The sequence below is a fragment of the Ruditapes philippinarum genome, unplaced genomic scaffold (genome assembly GCF_026571515.1).
Source record: "Ruditapes philippinarum isolate M1 unplaced genomic scaffold, ASM2657151v2 ctg77_1_1_1_1, whole genome shotgun sequence".
Lineage (NCBI taxonomy): Eukaryota > Metazoa > Mollusca > Bivalvia > Venerida > Veneridae > Ruditapes > Ruditapes philippinarum.
In genome coordinates this window covers 198,473-218,568 of record NW_026864370.1, presented here as the reverse complement: position 1 = coordinate 218,568, position 20,096 = coordinate 198,473, and the positions used below count along the sequence as shown (strand labels likewise).

Sequence of the window (20,096 nt, the reverse complement as noted above, 5' to 3'; positions counted from 1 at the left end):
TCTATAGCATAAGTTCTTCGAATAAGAATGTTAAATCTTGCTATTTATCTATTAACAAGAGTCAGTGCGCTCGACTATTCTCAGTCAAGAGCCTGAATAATGTAGATATTTTCTTAGTTCAAAGGGGTCATAGTTCTGTCAAAATTCACAATTACAATAGCTCTCCCTATTTTTCGAATAGTCGAGCGTAAACAAGAGATTTAGTCAATCTTAAATCGTAACAGGCGATAGTCTAACTGCCTCAAACAGGACACCATAGAAACCTACAAAATGTTGTAGCAAACTTGTAGCGCAAATCATAAGTAAATTCAGTTCGTCAAAAAATGAATCAAATAAATTGGATGGCCATTTCCAGGAACAACATAGTTATTGTTGAATTTAGCATTGACGAAACTGACCGTTGTTCGTTGTATGCTAAAACTCTATCTTTTTGTATATCGACATTCTATAAAATAAAACAACATTAACATGACCTTAACTGGTCCCAGGCCCTCATCCACAAAAAAGCATCGGCTTTATACAGCTGAATATTGCCACCGCAAGCTAAGCATGTGAATAAGGAAACTTACCAAATTTGGGGTCCAAAACCTTATCCATGTAACATTAACGTAAACATGTTCAGAGACGGTTTTAATGTTGAATGACATAAATGATCTCTCTGATGAAGGCAGCCATTTTAACATTGTTTATCATGAATGAAGCGAATTCTGTCCGATTGAAATAAGTGCAGGAAAATTCCTTGCGAATAAAATTTACCTCACCTTTTTCACTGCCCCACATGTTTTTAAGGCCCTTTGAAAATCCCTTTTTTTTATTTTTTATTTTTTTAAAACTTTGAACATACTTTTAATTTTTCAATTGGGATTATTAATAATTAAATGTGTTTATTATTTTTTTTTTGTTCTTTCACTTAAAACTTTCCTTTTATAAGTGGGATACAGTTACTCATATTTTCTTCAAAAGTGTCTTCTTACAGACGTGAAGAAGACAGTTCGCTAGGACAAACAACAATTTAACCTAGGCTTCGCCTCAGACAATTTGTTGTTTATCCTAGCAAACTGCCTTCTTACGTCTGTAAGAAAACACTTTTGAAGAAAAACTTGTACTGTATCCATTACTAGGAAAGCAACATTAAAATAAATGTAGACGAAATGGGAAAACAGACAAATTGGACAATTATGTATAATCCCAAAATTTGCCTGTGGCATATTTTCTTTTTCATTATCCTCGGTAACCCATACATGTATAAAATGTAGTATATACGGAATGTGCACCGTGATTTCCGACGATGCTCTTTCATAGGATAAGGATATTTTTTTAAAGAATCAAATTGAATGTAACAACCTGAAATAGATACTTTTTTAAAAATTAAGGTAACGGTATTTCTCGTGCATATAAATTGTAGTCAGGAAGTACAATTTGGTTAAGAGAAAATTTCAAAAACATCGTACAGTGAGAAGATATCTCATATGTGTATATATCCTACGAGATAGCTCCGTCAAGTTTTGACAAAAAATGTAAACTGCAAATTTGGTAAATTTTGCAAATTTCTAGTGCCCAGTAGGGGAGAAATTTCGAATTTTCTCAGATGAATGTAAAAGTATCTGAAAAAATGAATCTAGTTCGACATCAGCAACACAAGCGTGATTATTACTCCAGGTAAATCAAATAGTTGGGGGAAAACAACAGTAAAATTACATTGCATAATAAAATGGCACATCTTAAGTCAAGTCAAGAAGTAAATTGACACAATCCTCATCTTTTTCGCTGTCATATAAGTAATTTATGTCAAACAGAAAATTGGCAATATGAAAAATACGATGAAAAATTAAACTTAATACAGATAAACAAATTGTTCAATGTTGAATGAATAGAGAAAATCTGTAAGTGTCTGATATGCATGCAGAAAAATTTATCAGACCAGGTTAAGGAAAAAAAAAATTTATATTTCGTGCCGAGCCTGATAAATTTCATAGTATCAGTATTGACTCTACCGTGTTTGCAATTTTAATATGCGTTCCTTTCTTTAAATTTCAAATGAAACAAAAACCTGTTAAGAACCACTCGAGTTCATGCAGTGCGCAGTAATATGCCAGATGCCCGGAGTCATATCTCTTAGAAATAATTCCAATTAGTTTAGTCAAATGTAAGAAAGATTTGATATACAAAACATAGTCGATTCAAAGTTTATCAGTTTAACATTTTTCAATCTAGTTAGAGGTAAAAATATTTCGTATGTGAGAAGTTAGCAGTGAACAGTGAGCTAAGCAAAAAGGCATTTCAATTTATATAAGGAAGGTAATGATCTGCTGTAATGCTCAGCTGTTTTGGGCATCTAGCAGGGCATTCCTAAATATAGTGTAAAAGTGCTCTGCTGCAATACTCAGCTGTCTTGGCAATCTAGCACAGCATTCCTAGCTTTAGTGAAAAAATGCTCTGCTGGAACGCTCAGCTGGCTAGGCAATCTAGCAGTGCAATACTGAATATAGTGTTAAAATGCTCTGCTTGAATGCTAAGCTGGCTAGGCAATCTAGCAGGGCATTACTAAATATAGTATAAAAATGCTCTGCTGGAATGCTAAGCTGGCTAGGCAATCTAGCAGGGCATTACTAAATATAGTGTAAAAATGCTCTGCTGGAATGCTAAGCTGGCTAGGCAATCTAGCAGGGCATTCCTAAATATAGTGAAAAAATTCTCTGCTGGAATGCTAAGCTGGCTAGGCAATCTAGCAGGGCATTCCTAAATATAGTGAAAAAATTCTCTGCTAGAATGCTAAGCTGGCTAGGCAATCTAGCAGAGCATTACTAAATATAGTGTAAAAATGATCTGCTGGAATGCTAAGCTGAGTAGGCAATCTAGCAGGACATTACTAAATACAGTGTAAAAATGCTCTGCTGAAATGCTAAGCTGGCTAGGCAATATAGCAGAGCGTTACTAAATATAGTGAACAAATGTTTTTCTGGAATGCTAAGCTGGCTAGGCAATCTAGCAGGGCATTACTAAATATAGTGTAAAAATGCTCTCCTGGAATACTCAGCTAGATAGGCAATCTATCAGGGCATTCCTAAATAATTATAGTGTAAAAATGCTCTGCTGGAATGCTCAGCTGTCTTGGCAATCTAGCAGGACATTCCTAAATATAATGTAAAAATGATCCGCCGTAATACTCAGCTGACTTGGCAATCTAGCAGGGCATTCATAAAGTGTTAAAATGCTCTGCTGGAATGCTAAGCTGGCTAGGCAATCTAGCAAGGCATTACTAAATATAGTGTTAAAATGCTCAGCAGGAATGCTCAGCTGGCTAGGCACTATAGCAGAGCATTCCTTAATATAGTGAAAAAATGCTCTGGTGGAATGCTAAGCTGGCTAGGCAATCTAGCAGGGCATTACTAAATATAGTGTAAAAATGCTCTGCTGAAATGCTAAACTGGCTAGGCAATCTAGCAGGGCATTCCTTAATATAGTGAAAAAATGCTCTGGTGGAATGCTCAGCTGGCTAGGCAATCTAGCAGGGCATTACTAAATATAGTGTAAAAATGCTCTGGTGGAACGTTAAGATGGCTAGGCAATCTAGCAGGGCATTCCGAAATATAGTTAAAAAATGCTCTGGTGGAATGCTCAGTTGGCAGACTGATTCTGAGTTCCAGGATTTATTGTTGCCAAAGTTCTATTGACATTTTCGATTTATAGGCAATTCTGAGGCACTCGCAGACTTTCAGGAATTTTCGGTGCCAATAGAAATAATGATATTTTTGACTTCTAGGGACCTTTAAGAGACTATCTCATTGTCCTGCGACTTTTTGAAGGACACTCGCAGACTTTCAGGAATTTTGGTGCCAATGCTTATATTGACAATTAAGACTTCTAGGGACCCTCAAGAGTCCATTTAGGTCGTCTGCGACTGATTCTTGGACACTCGTAGACTTTCAGGAATGGTTGGTGCCAATGGAAATAATCATATTTTTGACTTCTAGGGACCTTAAAGAGTCCATTTTATTGGCCTGCAGCGTATTGTTGGACACTTGCAGACTTTCAGGAAAGTTTGGTGCCAATAGAGATGATGGCAATTTTTACTTCTAGGGACCCGCCAGAGTCCATTTTTATGGTCTGCGACTTATTCTGGGATAATCGCAGACTTTAAGGAATCTCTGGTGCCAATGGAGATAATGACATTTTGACTTCTAGCGACCTACCAGAGTTCATTTCGCTGGTCTGCGACTGATTTTGGGACACTTGCAGACTTTCAGGAATTTTGATGCCAATGGAGATAATGACATTTCTGACTTTTAGGGAACCGCCAGAGTACATTTCTTGGGTCTGCGACTGATTCCTTGAGACTTGCAGACTTTCAGGATGTTTAGTGCCATTGCAGATCATGGCGTTTTTACTTTTAAGGACCCCTTAGTCATAAGCAGAGCATTTTTACCCTAAAATGTCATTATCTGCATTAGCACCAAAAATTCCTGAAAGTCTGCAAGTGCCCAATAATCAGTTGCAGACCAATGAAATAGACTCTGGATGGTCAAAAATGTCATAAATTGTAATTATCTCTATTGGCACCAACAATTCCTGAAAGTCTGTGACTGTCAAAGATTAAGTCGCAGACCAAAAAAATGGACCCTGGATGGTCCCTAGAAGTAAAAAATGTCATTATCTGCCTTGACATAAAAAATTCCTGAAAGTCTGTGAGTGCCTCAGAATCAGTCGCAGACCAAAAAAATGGATTCAGAAAGGTCCCAATAAGTCAGAAATATCATTTTCTGCATTGACACCGAAATTCCTGAAAGTCTGCGAGTGACTCAGAATCAGTCGCAGACCAACGAAATAGACTCAGGAGGGTCCTTTTGAAGTAAAAATGTCATTATCTCCATTGGCACCGAAAATTTCTGAAAGTCTGCGAGTGTTCCAGAAACATTCGCAGACCAACGAAATGGACTCTGGGTGGTCCTAAAAATTCACAAATGTCATTATCTGCATTAACACCAAAAATTCCTGAAAGTCTGCGATCGTCCCAGAATCAGTCGGAGGCCAAAGAAATAGACACTTTAGGGTCCCGTAGAAGTCAAAAATGTCACTAAATATTTCAGAAAGTCTACGAGTGCCAAATAATCAGTTGCAGACCAGCCTAGCCAGCTGAGCATTTTAAACACTATGTTTAGGAATGCCCTTCTAGATTGCCTAGCCAGCTGAGCAATCCAGCAGAGCATTTTTACACTATATTTTGGAATGTCCCGCTAGATTGCTTAGCCAGCTGAGCATAACAGCTAAGCATTTTTACACTATATTTAGGAATGCCCTGCTAGATTGCCTAGCCAGCTGAGCATACCAGCAGATCATGTTTACACTATATTTTGGAATGCCCCGCTAGATTGCTTAGCCAGCTGAGCATAACAGCAGAGCATTTTTACACTTTATTTTGGAATGCCCCGCTAGATTGCTTAGCCAGCTGAGTATAACGGCAGAGTATTTTTCACACTATATTTAGGAATGCCCTGCTAGATTGCCTAGCCAGCTGAGCATACCAGCAGAGTATTTTTACGCTATATTTTGGAACGCCCCGCTAGATTGCCTAGCCAGCTGAGCATACCAGCAGAGCATTTTTACACTATATTTAGTAATGGCCTGCTAGATTGCTTACCCAGCTGAGCATACCAGCAAAGCATTCTACACTTTATTTTGGAATGCTCTGCTAGATTGCTTACCCAGCTGAGCATAACAGCAGATTATTGATTTCCCTATATAAATCGTAATGCCTTTTTGCTTAGCTCACTGTTAACTGCTAACTTCTCACATACAAATATTTCATTCTCCTCATTTCTTCCAATATGTATTGATGAGGCGTCTGATAAAGCTTAGGGTGACTGATAAATAAAAGATTATCAGGCATGCACTTTATCAGCAGAAATCCATGAAATGACATGATAAAAAAGGTGAGAGATTAAATCTGCACCTAAACACTGCTATGCGTAATTTTGTTATTCTGTTTCCAAAAAAAAAAGAAGATGAAATTACCTGAAACCGAAAGTAAAAAAATCTGGAAACAAAGTGAAGCCTTTTATAGCCAGCCTAACACTTAAATAAATAAACATTCACACTGCAAAATATCTAAAAATAATAAATTATGTTTTTGTGTAACTAGATATAATTACATCTAATCTTTAAAAAAAACTAAACGCTTAAAATGTTTTTAAACTTATCACTGAAAAGGGGTGCCCCCTAGACCTGCAAATTTATCAATGCATTTCAAAGTACATCGGTCAAAAAATTAATAAAGACGCAAACATCGGTCAAGAAATTAATAAATTAATCGTTTGAAAATATGAATTTGCTAACCTTTATATCACAAACATACTATTATCTATTATGTATAATAGGTATATCTATAGTATAAAAACTTCAGCTAAACTTGTCTTTGAATAACAAATACATCATTTTTACACCTTGGAAAATGTCAAGCGACTGAAAAAACAACAACACGACTCAATGCCAATGCTGTCACTTTTGTTGTCGTTGTTGTTGTTTTGTTGTTGTATTTTTTCAGGTCAACGTTATTAATTTATAATTCTACATTATGTTCACATAATCAGTTACAATTATAATTAAGGCCTCAACAGACGGTAGGATTTTGAAGCACAACACCAATTAAAACTAGGATGTACAAGCAAATCTTAATGTGTTAAGGCTACTATTTCTTGATTTCGTAAACCTTAAGTCTAGATGTAAGGGATAGGACTTAAGGCTAAAAGGTAAACATAGTAGAAAGATTGGATAGAAATAATGTTGAAAAACTCTTCAGGAGACCCAAAGTTGTGGTATGCTCGAATCCCAAATTGTTCCGAAAATGATTCTGTCACGGTATTGAACTGTTCTCTAATCAGGGGTGGTAGTTTGTAGGCGGCCGGAAAGCTCAGTCAGTAGGACCGCAGTACGGTATTCCGAGGGTCCCAGGTTTGAGTCTCGGTCAGGCTGCACATTAAAATGAAAAAAAAAATAACATTTTTTTTTTTTTAAAAAATTGAGGTGTTTCAATCATTACTCATGGAGAAAACAATTAGTGAGTAAAGTAGGTAAGGGATCGATTGAGAGGGAACTTTTTTAAGGGGAAACCTGAGATGATTCCTACAATGCAGAATTACCGTCTGAATGCAAGTGTTGTATTGCTTTGAAAATTGTACATCTTATTTCTAATTAGTGTTGTACTTCAAAATCCTACCGTCTGTTGAGGCCTTAATTTAAGTGAGATGAAGCTATCCAGTTGTCATACAGAACGTCGGTGATTATACTCAAGTGACTGCTTGCGCAGGGGCATCTGAGGTCTTCCTATATCAGTAAAGCTGGAATGTCGCCAAAACGTTTTTCAAACAAAAAAAACAAACAAACAAAGAAATAAACAAACGAACAAAACATTTCCTTTTGAATAAATTCATCTCAGTGAACCCTGAGCATTAACTTTGCCACTGAATATGTCTTTCGTCGTATATTTAGGCGTAAAAAATAGTAATTCACTGTACCGAAATAAACACCTGTATACATCTAAAATGTAGTTTTTTACGTCATTTCGTACAATGCAATATTAATGCAATATATCAGCCATAAGGGCGCTCACCTATGTATATGATAAGTTTGGCAATTGTGTGTGCGGGGAGGCGTATAACAGTTTAACTAGACAAGTCATCATTTTATTTAAACTAGACAGCTAAAATTATAGACATATGCGGGTTCAAAATTTCATCGCTTAGCGCATAAATTGTATACACGAGCCCCGTTATGACAAAACCAACATAATGGTTTTGCGACCAGCATGGATCCAGACCAGCCTGCGCATCCGCGCAGTCTGATAATATCCATGATGTTCCCTTTCAAACCCTATTACAAGTAGAGAAACTGATAGTGAACAGCATGGATCCTGATCAGACTGCGCGGATGCGCAGGCTGGTCTGGATCCATGCTGGTCGCAAAGCCATTATGTTTGTTTTGTCATGGCACGGCTCACATATATTCATATGCTATTTGAACCGTTTGTATAAGAGGCATCAACATAATGTTGATAAAATATAGGAAAGAAGTGTATATAATCTAAAAAATCTTCTGATTTCAAAACAATCCATACATATTGAACAGATGAAACAATAATTACCAGTAATATGAAATTCAATACTAAGATAAGTGTTTTATTGCATATTTTTGCCGAGAAAATAATTGCAAAAACGTTTAACAGACGGTAATCACGCGACATAACGGGTGTGACATTATCGGTCTCTCTTTTTGATTCTCGACAATGAAAAAATACAAACATGCATGTATCAAAAAGAAATGAGATCATTAAATGAAATCAAGAATGACTTTTATCTAAAATGAGTTCTGCAATGCATGCACTATTTTTCTCAAACTTATGAAATTGATATTTGTAATGTTCTATTTTGGCTGTCAAACATTAATTTTGTTAATGCTAAAAACGGAACATTTTTGTCACTTTTATACATGTTTTCATACCAACAATGTGTCAAATAATTGATTAAATTTTTTTTTTTTTCATTTTCACATTTATATAGTAAATTAAGAATTTTCACCCAGGCTGTAAATGGTAAAGTTCAAAGCACTGCTTCCGTGCTAAAAATGTACATCAGTTATTCTTCAGAAAGTCAGTCAGTCCGTCAGTCAGTCAGTCAGAAAGTAAGTAAAATCTTTACTATATAGACATGTGTTTCAAAATTATGAATAATAATTAATCACGATCTTTTATACAATGAACCTCTCCTTACCAAATATGCATGTACAAAAAATTTGATAACTTTATTTTGGTGGTTGTTTACATAGTATACTAGTTAGTTATTCACTGTCCGTCATGTTATTAAATGAATTGCTTGAAATAACATTTCCAAAAAAAGGGTCTTATAGCATTGTAAATAGGAACCGTTGTTAAACATGACATTATAAAAAGTGATTGCATCAGCATTCATAAACCAAATATTGATTGATTCATTGATTTAATTGGCTAAATTACGCTAGCTGTGACCTTGTTTAAAATAAAAACGTTACCTACGCAATATAAAAGAGAGGCTTTAGACATGCTAATCAAATTTGTATTAAATTGCACTAGACTATTTTAAATCAAATCTTATAAAAATTCAATTAGATTCAAAAATTTAATAATTTATTGAGTACTTGGTCGTGAATATTTAGTTTTCACTTTGATCAATAGAAGAAAGTAAGTATATTTGCTTATGCAGGATATAATTTTTATTAAAAAAGCACCAAAAGTAAATAAATAAAAATTATAAAAAAAATAATATGATGTGACATTTCATTTTGTTAATTGTAAATATTTTGTCGATATTTTTTTAAATTATAAATGTTAAGTTAATACTATTTATAATTTATCAATGTTTTTTGTTAATCCTATTTCGGAATTATAAACTTTTTAACACCTTTTGTTAACTATAAATGTTTCGTTGGTGCTATCTCAGAATGATAAATGTTTTTGTTGATTCCAAAACTAAATTATAAATGATTCGTTAAAGATATACTATGCTCAAATGTGATATTTGAAAATATTGATATTTGCTACACAGTCTTTTTGTAAACATGAAATAATATTTTGACTTCACAAAAGTAGAAATGTTATGCTTTAAATCCTTCACATTAAGAGGACACCATATGAATACTAGTATATAGTGTCATTAAAAAACTAGTATTTTAAAGAAAGGACCAGCTTTACTTGGCCCGTAATAAGGAACGCAGATTCTCATACATTGTTTATACGATTTTTATTTAAATTAGACATATTCAGTAAGAATTTTACAGATTTCAATAAATTTCTGCGATTAAAATTATTTACTCAAAAGATTAGTGTAGTATATCTTTAATGCTATTTCAGAGTCATACATATTTTGTTGATGCTATTTCAGAGTCATAAATATTTTGTAAATGCTATTTTAAAGTCATAAATGTTTTGTAAATGCTTTTTCACAGTCTAATATGTCCATTATTCGACGCCATAACAATGTATGAACTTATTACATTCAATTAGTAATATATTAAAGAATTTTAATTAATTAATCAACAACAAAAAAAAATTACCTTTATTTAAATCCATATAAAACTATGTTTCAATTTTGAGTAATTTCTTCCAAGTAACCGTCCAGTCGAAAAGTGAATATCAACAAAAGTTTTTGAAACTTGCACTGTTTATACATAATTACAAAGAGTATGATGTTATAAATGCTTAAGAATATTGTTTACAAGTTTTGAAAACACATAAAGAAATAAATGTCAGCGTCAAAACAAACGTTTCATACCATATGAATAATTTTTAGCCAATGTACTTAAGCTTGTCATTTTGTAAATCTATTTGTTTACATACAATAGGTATTGTTTTATATACACCTACGATATACATCATAGTTAGCGTAACATTACTTTAGTTTAAGGTGATACAAATCAAGTGTCTTGCGCTCAAAAGATAGCATTTTTATGATCGTCTTGATTCGTGAAGCAGAAGATTTCTATTTTTGCTACTTTTAAATACCATATACATATATACATAAAATAATTATATATTATATCCATTAGGTCGTGATACTCCGTCATGTCTTATTGTATGTCTAAAAATAAGTTCAAACTATGAGGTGATCAAAAGTGATCCAGTTGCACTTGAATAAATAAATAATAGGCAATCTCTTTTTCAAAATTAAAATTGGATTATTAGTGTAACTTAAGACATGCATGGATTAGCAATCATCGAATCTTATCAAAGTTAATCGGCCGTCATAAACATGGTCTAATTGTAACTTAGTAACTCAATAATGAGATATCATAGTCAAATACTAGAACCGAAAGTCAAGATTCTTTATTAAAGGAACTCCACTGAGGTCCAAAAGCATAAAACATGAACCAAAGTCAAGATTCTTTATTAAAGGAACTCCACTGAGGTCCAAAAGCATAAAACATGAACCAAAGTCAAGATGCTTTATTAAAGGAACTCCACTGAGGTCCAAAAGCATAAAACATGAACCAAAGTCAAGATTCTTTATTAAAGGAACTCCACTGAGGTCCAAAAGCATAAAACATAAGTTTCTTGCATAGATCAGCTGAGACACTTTAACAGAAAGGTATGCAAAGCAAATTAAGAAATAAAGTAAAACATAAATTGAATTTTTTTTTGGTATTAGTTAAATTCAAGTCAAAGTCAAATATTTTATTGGCAAAAACAAATACATGTTTAATCGCCAGGTTATCGTGGCGGTTATAATATATTTACATAACATAAGAAAAGTATGGTAAACAGTTAACAAAACTACTACAAAATATTAAAATGTCAATATGAGTCACAGAAGTAAATACAGAATATATTAATATAGGAACAAATATATAAAATCAACTGTTTGAACTTCTCTTATACATAGCACAATAGATAAACTTAGCTAAATTAACAATTATTTTCTTTTGCGAAGATTGCATAATTGATATAAATTTATTAATGGTCGGCCAAGCACAATAATACCGAGGAAAACATTGACCTCTCAATTCACTATAGAATTGACAAACTAATAAGAAATGATATTCTTTTTCTATTTGATTCATATTGCATTTAGTGCATATACGTAAATTCCTTTCTATAATTATCTTCCTTCTTCTAGTAACAATTTATGTGATGAACATCTAAACCTTGATAATGCTTTACGATGATTAATGTTATTTACAACATCTAAGTTCTTTTCATGAATAAAGTTAAATTTAAATAAATTGTAACTACATAATTTAGGAAAACTACTAAGCTCAGAACACCATTGTTGTAATTGTTGATCATAATTTTTTTATAAATCCTGTATAATATTATTTAATTGGATGCTTGTAACATTAGCATTGTTCCATAAATTTCCAAAACCTAAATCAGACAACATTTTCATAACGTTTTTTGTCCATGAATTAGTCACATTACCATTTGAATCTTTTATAAACATAATTTTAAAAAGGAGAGTTTCAGGGGCTTTCATAATTCTATACCAAAATTTAATTATTCGAATTTTGCGATATACTGTCATAGGAAATCTGCCAAATTCACCAAGTACTGCCGAAGTTGATGTTTGTGGACGAACGCCTAAAACTTGTTTTAAGAATTTTAAGTGAACTTCAGCAATATCAGGTGAGTTATGAAAGCCCCACACCTCTGATCCATAAGTCAAAATTGGTAAAAAATTCATAGTATCGAATAGTCTAATCTTTTCGGATAAATTCAAGGAAATATAATCAAATAAAGAATTCAACGAAAACAATGCTTTTAATGCTTGGTTGAATAAATATTTGTGAGCTTAATAAAAATTCCCATTTATTGACAAGGTAACACCAAGATATGTAAATGATTTAACAACTTTAAGACGTTCATAATTATAATAGACCTCTAAATCATCATTTCGATTACCGGTTCTGAAGGTCATAGCAACAGCTTTATGTACATTACAACATTTCCCCAATTGTTACAATAATTATACAATTTGTTCACAAGATGTTGTAGTCCTTCTTTAGAATAAGAAAATAACACTGTGTCATCAGCAAATAATTAAAGAAATATTTGAATATCATCTATTGTGAAAGTGCCAACAGTATCATTAAGCAAAAATATAAATAAGAGAGAGAGAGAGAGTGGCTCCCCTTGTTTTAAACCCATATAACTATCGAAATAATCAGACAATCTTCGATTTGCTCTTACACATGGCTTTACACTGGTATACATACTACGTAACATTATTACAAATTTCAATACTCCCATTTTAATCAATTTATACCAAATCCAATTTCTATACAAAAGGTCAAAACATTTTTAAAGTCTATAAATGCAACATACATTTTTTTCTTTTCATGTTTTATTATCCTATCGATTATAGAACTCATTACAAATATACAGTCAGTAGTGCTCTTATTGTTTCTAAACGCAAATTGAAAATCGTTTAACGCGTGATTGCTTTTAGCACATTCACGTAAACAAAAATCTTGCATAATTGAAAATAGTTTTGAAAATACACTGGTCAGAGTGATGCCTCTATAATTATTCACATCATTAGTATCCCCCTTTTTAGGCACAGGAACTATGATACCCTTGCACCAAGATTCCGGGTTTTCACCTGTATCAAAAAAGTGATATATATAACTTACAAAGTACAGGAGCTAGCATATTTTTACATTGTATAAAAATTTCGGATTTAAGTAAATCTACTCCCGCACTCTTATCGCTTTTTAAAGAAGAAATTGCCCTAACAACGTCCTCATTTGTAAATTGAACATCAAGCTCTTCAATATTGGTAGAATCCATATCAATATTATTTATTCTTTCCTCAACAAAGTCGTTTTTGAAAAGATCTTCATTAGAATATAAATTTTTGAAGTGTTCATCAAATTCATCTGATGATATTGCCTAATGTTAATTACCTTTTAACTGCTTATACTTTGAATTATATCATTTTATTACTGCCTACTGTGTAACTGATTATTGATATTGTTTGACTAGTGTTCACTATGTTATTACTTTCTCACTGTCTCTTGTTTACTTTCTTATAAATATTTATCGACTAACTGCTTAGTGTCAACTGTTTCCTGTCAACTATTTACCTTCTTATAACTAGTTGATGTCGACTGCCTTTTTGGTCCATGTGCAAGAGCCATCTGTTTACTATCATTTCATTTTACATTATAGTTTATTGCCTAAAAGATTTACTCTAGAATCAAGAATATTTTTTTCCAGATAAATGTTGCAAACAAACTTTTACAGTAACAGCTTCGAAAATAAGCGCCACATATTGACAAATTTAATGTGACCGTTAGTGCACCGTGAAGCTTTAATGGTAAAAGTTTGACTGTACCGGAGGATTAGCTTGGGGAAAAAAAACCACATGTATTTTGTTTACAGCTATCACCAACAGTTTACTGTATGGTTTTATTCGGAATCCTTCTTCGGAATTATTGTATCAAAATGGCAGGACTTAAGAAATAGTGCACAGTAGTGAGAAGGCTGCAACGCTGCAAGTAATTAGTAGTGAGTACCAGACATTACTATTACCCCGCACTATTTTTGTAATGTTAAAATCCCATAGGCCAATGGGAGTTATTCTGTCTGTTAAGATGATTCAGCGTTGTCAGCCATGTTTGTTTTCACTGAGTGTGTCACAAAGCTCACAATGTACAATGATGAACATAGAGGATATTTAATGAGTGTAGGTTTAATACTAAATTTATTGAACGAGTTGAATAAAATCATATTATGCGAGCCTCTGGCGAGCATAATATTGTTTTATTCAACGAGTTCAATAAATTTAGTATTGAATCTACACGAATATAATATTCTATTTATCACATTTATAAAATAAGAACGGTAAACTGTTATCAAGAGTCATTTTTCTTTGACCCGCCTGTAGCGTAACGCTAACATTAGCGCGCTTTAACGCTATGTTTATAGCGCAAATGACGTGACGTCAAAGTGTTAATATTACACTAGTGTAATATCGTCTAGTGTAATATCGTTTTTATTAAATGGCTTTATTACACTCCTGCGCCGCGGTTTATGTGATAAAATTTGCAAATACACATCCATGTCTCTGTTTTAAGGATTATTATAAACAAAAATAAAAACGTTAACAATAAGTATATTTACTTTGAATGTGCTAAATTTCTGAAGACCAACTAAAACTTTTTGCAAACTTTTATGCACATTTCATGAATGGCAAAATCTAGTTTAAAGTCTGTTTTCGTGCAGATGAATGCTATATTTTGCAACAAATACAAAAAAAACCCCAAAAACAATGAAGTGTTTGTGCGGGGTAATAAAATAAATAACACATAGCTTTGTGAGTAACAGAATAAATTACCTTTCGTACAAATACTGTAACACTCTGCTAATGCCTTGGGAAACAGTATTTTCTTCAGGATGATATATTTACTGATACCCAAAATTCTATGTGCCATTCATATAATATAGTAAAAAAAGTAAACTTGATGGATGGCAAGAAATCAAGCTCATGTGAACAGGAAACGAATCAAGAATCTACGGGGGGAAAAGGAAAAGAAAAGAATCAAGGTCATTGTCAACCTAGTTATACAATTGCTGGGAAGATTGTGAATTTTCTATTTAATATTTTTAAATATTATAAAGATTTATTAAATACAGCAAAAAAAAAACAAAAAAACAACAACAACAACAAAATACCTCAATTAAGATCATTATCGGGACTGATCCAAAGTGGTCTTAATTGCGGAGTGGTCTTAATTGTGAATATTCTTATTGCTTACTTACTTTATGATCATGGTCTATTTTAGTTATGTTGTATGAACAAACAATATGTAACTTACAATATAAAAGTATGTTAGAATATTCAATCTGACGAGAGATAAATAAATTTCTTTTAAAAAATGGTGGTCTTAATTCCGGGATGGATGGTCTTGAGTAGGGATTCTACTGTAATAGCATAGCACACAAATTTTCTGGTCAGTTTGCTAGGATTTTATTTTAATTCTGAACTTGCAGACTATCTCCCCCCCCCCCTCAAAAATATGAAATCATAACTTTTCGCTTTCTCATTATACTAGCGTATGTATACTCGGGGAAATAACAGTCCGGTATAATATGGAAGTAGGAAGGCGAAAATTCCTGAGCATGACCGGAAGTCATGGTTGAACGAAACATCTTACGGCCGAAAAAAAAAATTATTTACAATACCGTTTCGTTATTGTTGTAAATACAAATATGGAGACGTCATTCCTACACACATGATTACACATGTTTTTATATATTTTTTATCATCATTGGTGACGACAGTTTTATAACTTTCACACTTGAGGAAGCTTTAAAACGTGCTCAAAATACCTCAGCTGTCGTTTTTATAAACACTTGAGATTAAAATTTATTCCTCATGGGTATAATTTGTGATCTAATAAACTTTCTTAATTTATAATCAGTAATTCAATCATTTTGAAATTCATGTTTGAGGTTTTTAATGCACTTACAAATCCTTAAAAACTTCATACTTGAAGGAAAGGTAATAAATAAATGAAATATAACGGAAAGCGTAATACCAGTTCAATAAATAGAAAACTCAGCGCAGGATTAAAGAGTTTTAAAAATTCTTTGACCAGATGTTCATATTGAGCTTCCAGTTATTAAAGATTTTTAACGAACTTATTCACACGCTCGGTCAAATTTATTTTTAATATATCATCATTATATCAATGTGAAGTAAACTTTTCTTGCAATTGATCATCAATAATATCCTATCTATTCTTCTTTTACATAAATGTAGATGAAATGGGAAAACAGACGAAAACTGGTAAAATATGTATAATCCCATATTTTGTCTGTGGCATATTTTCTTTTGCATTATCCTCGGTAACCCAGGTTATTTACCGTATACATGTATAAAATGTAGTATATACGGAATGTGTACCGTGGTTTCCGACGATCCTTTTTCATAGGATAATGATATTTAAATGTCTCACTTTTCAAAAATAAAGGTAAAATTTAAGCATTTTTTGTGCATATAAATTATAGTCAGGAAGTACAATTTGGTGAAGATAAAATTCCAAATACATCGTAATGTAAGCAGATATCTTGTGTGTGTATATATCTTACAAATAAAACATACGAGATAGCTCCGTCAAAGTTTGAACAGCAAATTTGGTAAATTTTCCAAATTTCTAGTGCCCAGTAGGGGAGAAATTTCGAATTTTCTTAGATGAATGTAAAAGTATCTAAAAAAAAAATGAATCTAGTTTCGCGTGATTATGACTCCATGTAAATCAAAAAGTTGGGGGAAAACAACAAAAAAATTACATTACATAATAAAATGACACACCTTAAGTCAAGTAAAAAATTTACGTGACAATATGCTCATTTTTCGCTGTCATATTAAACTTAATTGACGTACGAGAAAGTAATTTAGCACCATAAAGAAAGTGATGAAAATACTTTCATGAACTTTGTTAGAGTAGACCAGGAGCCATTCTAAATAATGTTGGAAGATTTAGGCTCGAGACATCAAAAGAGAGAAACAAACTTCCACCGTCCACACCACGGAAGCTTGCCATCACGCTCAGGGGCCTTATCACTGGGAATTCGTTAATGTCATGTTGGTTCAGTGTGGCCCACAAAACCGTCGCCAAAGTTGTGCGAGAGGTATGTCAGGTCATATACGACCACTATCATAAGGAGCATTAGAATAAAAAAAAAAACAACAACAAAAAAAGACAAAAAAAACACAGAAGAGGAGTTGAAGTAGGTGGCGGAGGGTTTTTTAGAGCAATGGAGCTTCCTTCACTGCTTTTACAGAATTGATTGCAAATATGTGAAGGTACAAGCTCCGCCGAGGTTAAAAAGCGCCTACTACGACTACAAAGAGGCTTGGTTGAAGTTTGTATATGCTAATGTTGGCATCTATGGTGCTGACTATGATGCTGGAGTGTTTTGTGAGTGCGGCATACTCTGAGACTGGCTCCGTTATTTCTGTGTGGGGCTGTCGGGTACACAACCCGGTCACCAGTCATTCCCTTGACTTATCTTTAAGTACAAAGTGACGATTATTGAACTTCGTGAAATTTAAAATAATTAAGTCAATGAACATTTAAACGTACAGTAACCCGAGACTTGATGAAAAATTGAGGAATGTGATGTTTACTATTTTGATGCAAGGGAGGCCAATGAAACTATTATATTAATCATGAAGAAAAATAATGCATTGCTGCCAAAATAAATGATCATATTTTTTCGGACGGACTCGAGGTTGGCACATATGACTATGTTTGTAAGTTTGGGACCAAGTCCCGACCATATTCTAAAGAATATGTCTCATATTGGGTTGTAAAGAAAAAAAATGGATTTAGCTTGTCAAACTATGGCTCATACGGGACAGGTCTTTATTTAAGGCATTCTTAAGGGACCTAAAGTGTCCAAATTTATATTATCTGCTGGCTAAATTCATAGAAACCACAGAGAGAACGGTTTGTGATGGGTTCGCGATATATGCCATGAGTTTGTGAATACATTGAGAGAAATTTAGTTGCACGATTTTTTTTCAACGTGTTGAAAATTCAATCGACAATAAAACGAAGACCTGCGACTCATGCGACGAAATTAAGAGCTTTCGAAACATTTTTGTAACTATCCCGCGAATGCCGTTCGCAACTGTGTCGCTCACATTCGCAGCCCAGTGTGACAGGGGTTTAAGTAAACCCCAGAAAAAATTGCCAATCAATTGGTATGCTCTGGAGTGTGCGGCTTACTAATACCTGCACCCCAGTTAAAGCATTGGGCAAGTTTATGTTTACGATTTAGCTCTGACACATATTCAACAAAAAGGTCCCCAAACTATGATACAAATAGAGAGTACCATGTTAGTGTCTAATATGTGTGCAGAAAAAATTATCAGGCCAGGTTAAGCAAAATTATTCTTTTTTATTTTCGTGCCGAGCCTGTTAAATTTCATAGTATCAGTTTTCAATCTACCGTGTTTGCAATTTTAATATGCGTTACTTTCTTTAAATTTCAAATGTAACAAAAACCTGTCAAGAACCACTCGAGTTCATGCAGTGCGCAGTAATATGCTTAAGTGTCATATCTATACAAAATAGTCTCAAATTGTTTGAGTCAAATGTAAGAGGACTTTAATATTCAAAAAATCTAATCGATTCAAAGTTTATCAATTTAATATTCTATCTACTATGTTTGTAATTTTAATATGCGTTCCTTTCTTTAAATATCAAATGAAACAAAAACCGGTCAAGAACCACTCGAGTTCAAGCAGTGCGCAGTAATATGCCAAATACCAAGGCCCATATCTAAGAAAAAGTCCCAATTATTTTTAGTCAAATTAAAAAAAAGAAGAAAAAACAAGAACAAAAAAGATGAAACTGAAAGTAATAAGCCTTTGCTCGCCAGCCTAACACTAAAATGAATAAACATATCTTAAAAATAATAAAATATGTTTTTGTATTTCAAGATATTATTACATCTAATCTTTTAAAAAACTAAATGCTTAAAAATGTTTAAATGTTTTTAAACTTAGTAACAAGAAATATCACTGAAATTGGGTGCTCCTTAGACTTGCATATTTATCAATGTATTTCAGTGTACATCGGTCAATGAATTACTGTAAAAATGGTCAATTTTGCGACGTGGAAATATTTGTGATTTTTGCGAATTGAAATTATTTGCAAATAATTGATCACGCAAAAATTATTTCTTTTTAGGCAAACTTTCTTCTATCATTTTAAAACGTTTTCATACAACATCTTACATGAATAAGTTTGACTGTTCAGGTTCTGAGATTCTTTTTTCTCATTGCTTGTTTGTTTAAGTTTGGTCTAAACAAATCACAAATGTTTTACTGAAATAATATATGTGCTTATAAGACAAACGATTATTCATATAACAAGAGAATGTTTCAAAATATGACAAAGAAATGTGTGATCAAACTAACAATGTATATTGCAAACAATGAATAGAACGATTACAATAACGACATATTTTTAACAAGTACCTGCTCACAAAAACAGTATTCAATTCAAGAAATAATATATTCGCAAATATTTCCGCACGCAAAAAGTCCACTTTTTGACATTCGCAAATTTTTTGTAAAGCAAAAATATCCACTTAAACTGTATTAAAGACGCGTTCATCGTCAATAAATTAATAAAGACAATATGAGCTAAAGTGTAAAAATCCGTTACAGCACCAAGGACCTGTTAATTTATTTTTCTTCAAACTATTCAAGTTGTTTTCCATACAAGAATGTTACAGATAGACAGTCATATTTCTTTCATTATAGACATTTTAACGACTATAAAAAAATCGACCGGAAGTAGTATTTTCTTGCGCATGCCCAATCTGCGTAGGGCAAAAGCTACATAGAAATGTAGTAGAAATTCATAGACAATTCCGAGTTTGTTTTAGGTAAAAGGTAAAAAAATATTTAAAAGAGCTTTTAACAAAAACACAAAAGATGTCTTTATAGTTCTGTGACCAAGATTGTCATAAAAAGGCACGAAAAAGATGATTGTTTCAGAATAACATTTAAAACAAAATATAAAATTCAATAATAAACATGTAATTTGAAAAA

General features: G+C 32.9%; 1 protein-coding gene across 3 annotated transcripts in view; it reads right to left on the bottom strand.

Moving 5' to 3' along the window:
• LOC132725371 (uncharacterized) overlaps nt 1–20,096 on the bottom strand; it is a 42,404-nt gene that overhangs the window by 15,568 nt on the left and 6,740 nt on the right. Inside the window, exon 1 of one of the 3 annotated variants that reach the window (XM_060710472.1) lies at nt 10,081–10,476. The exons of 1 other annotated variant lie outside the window; for it this stretch is intronic. The gene's annotated coding sequence lies outside the window, so the exon portion shown is untranslated. Of the gene's footprint in view, nt 1–569; nt 714–10,080; nt 10,477–20,096 lie in introns of those variants that run through there. One more of the 3 variants, XM_060710474.1, reaches the window with a different exon arrangement.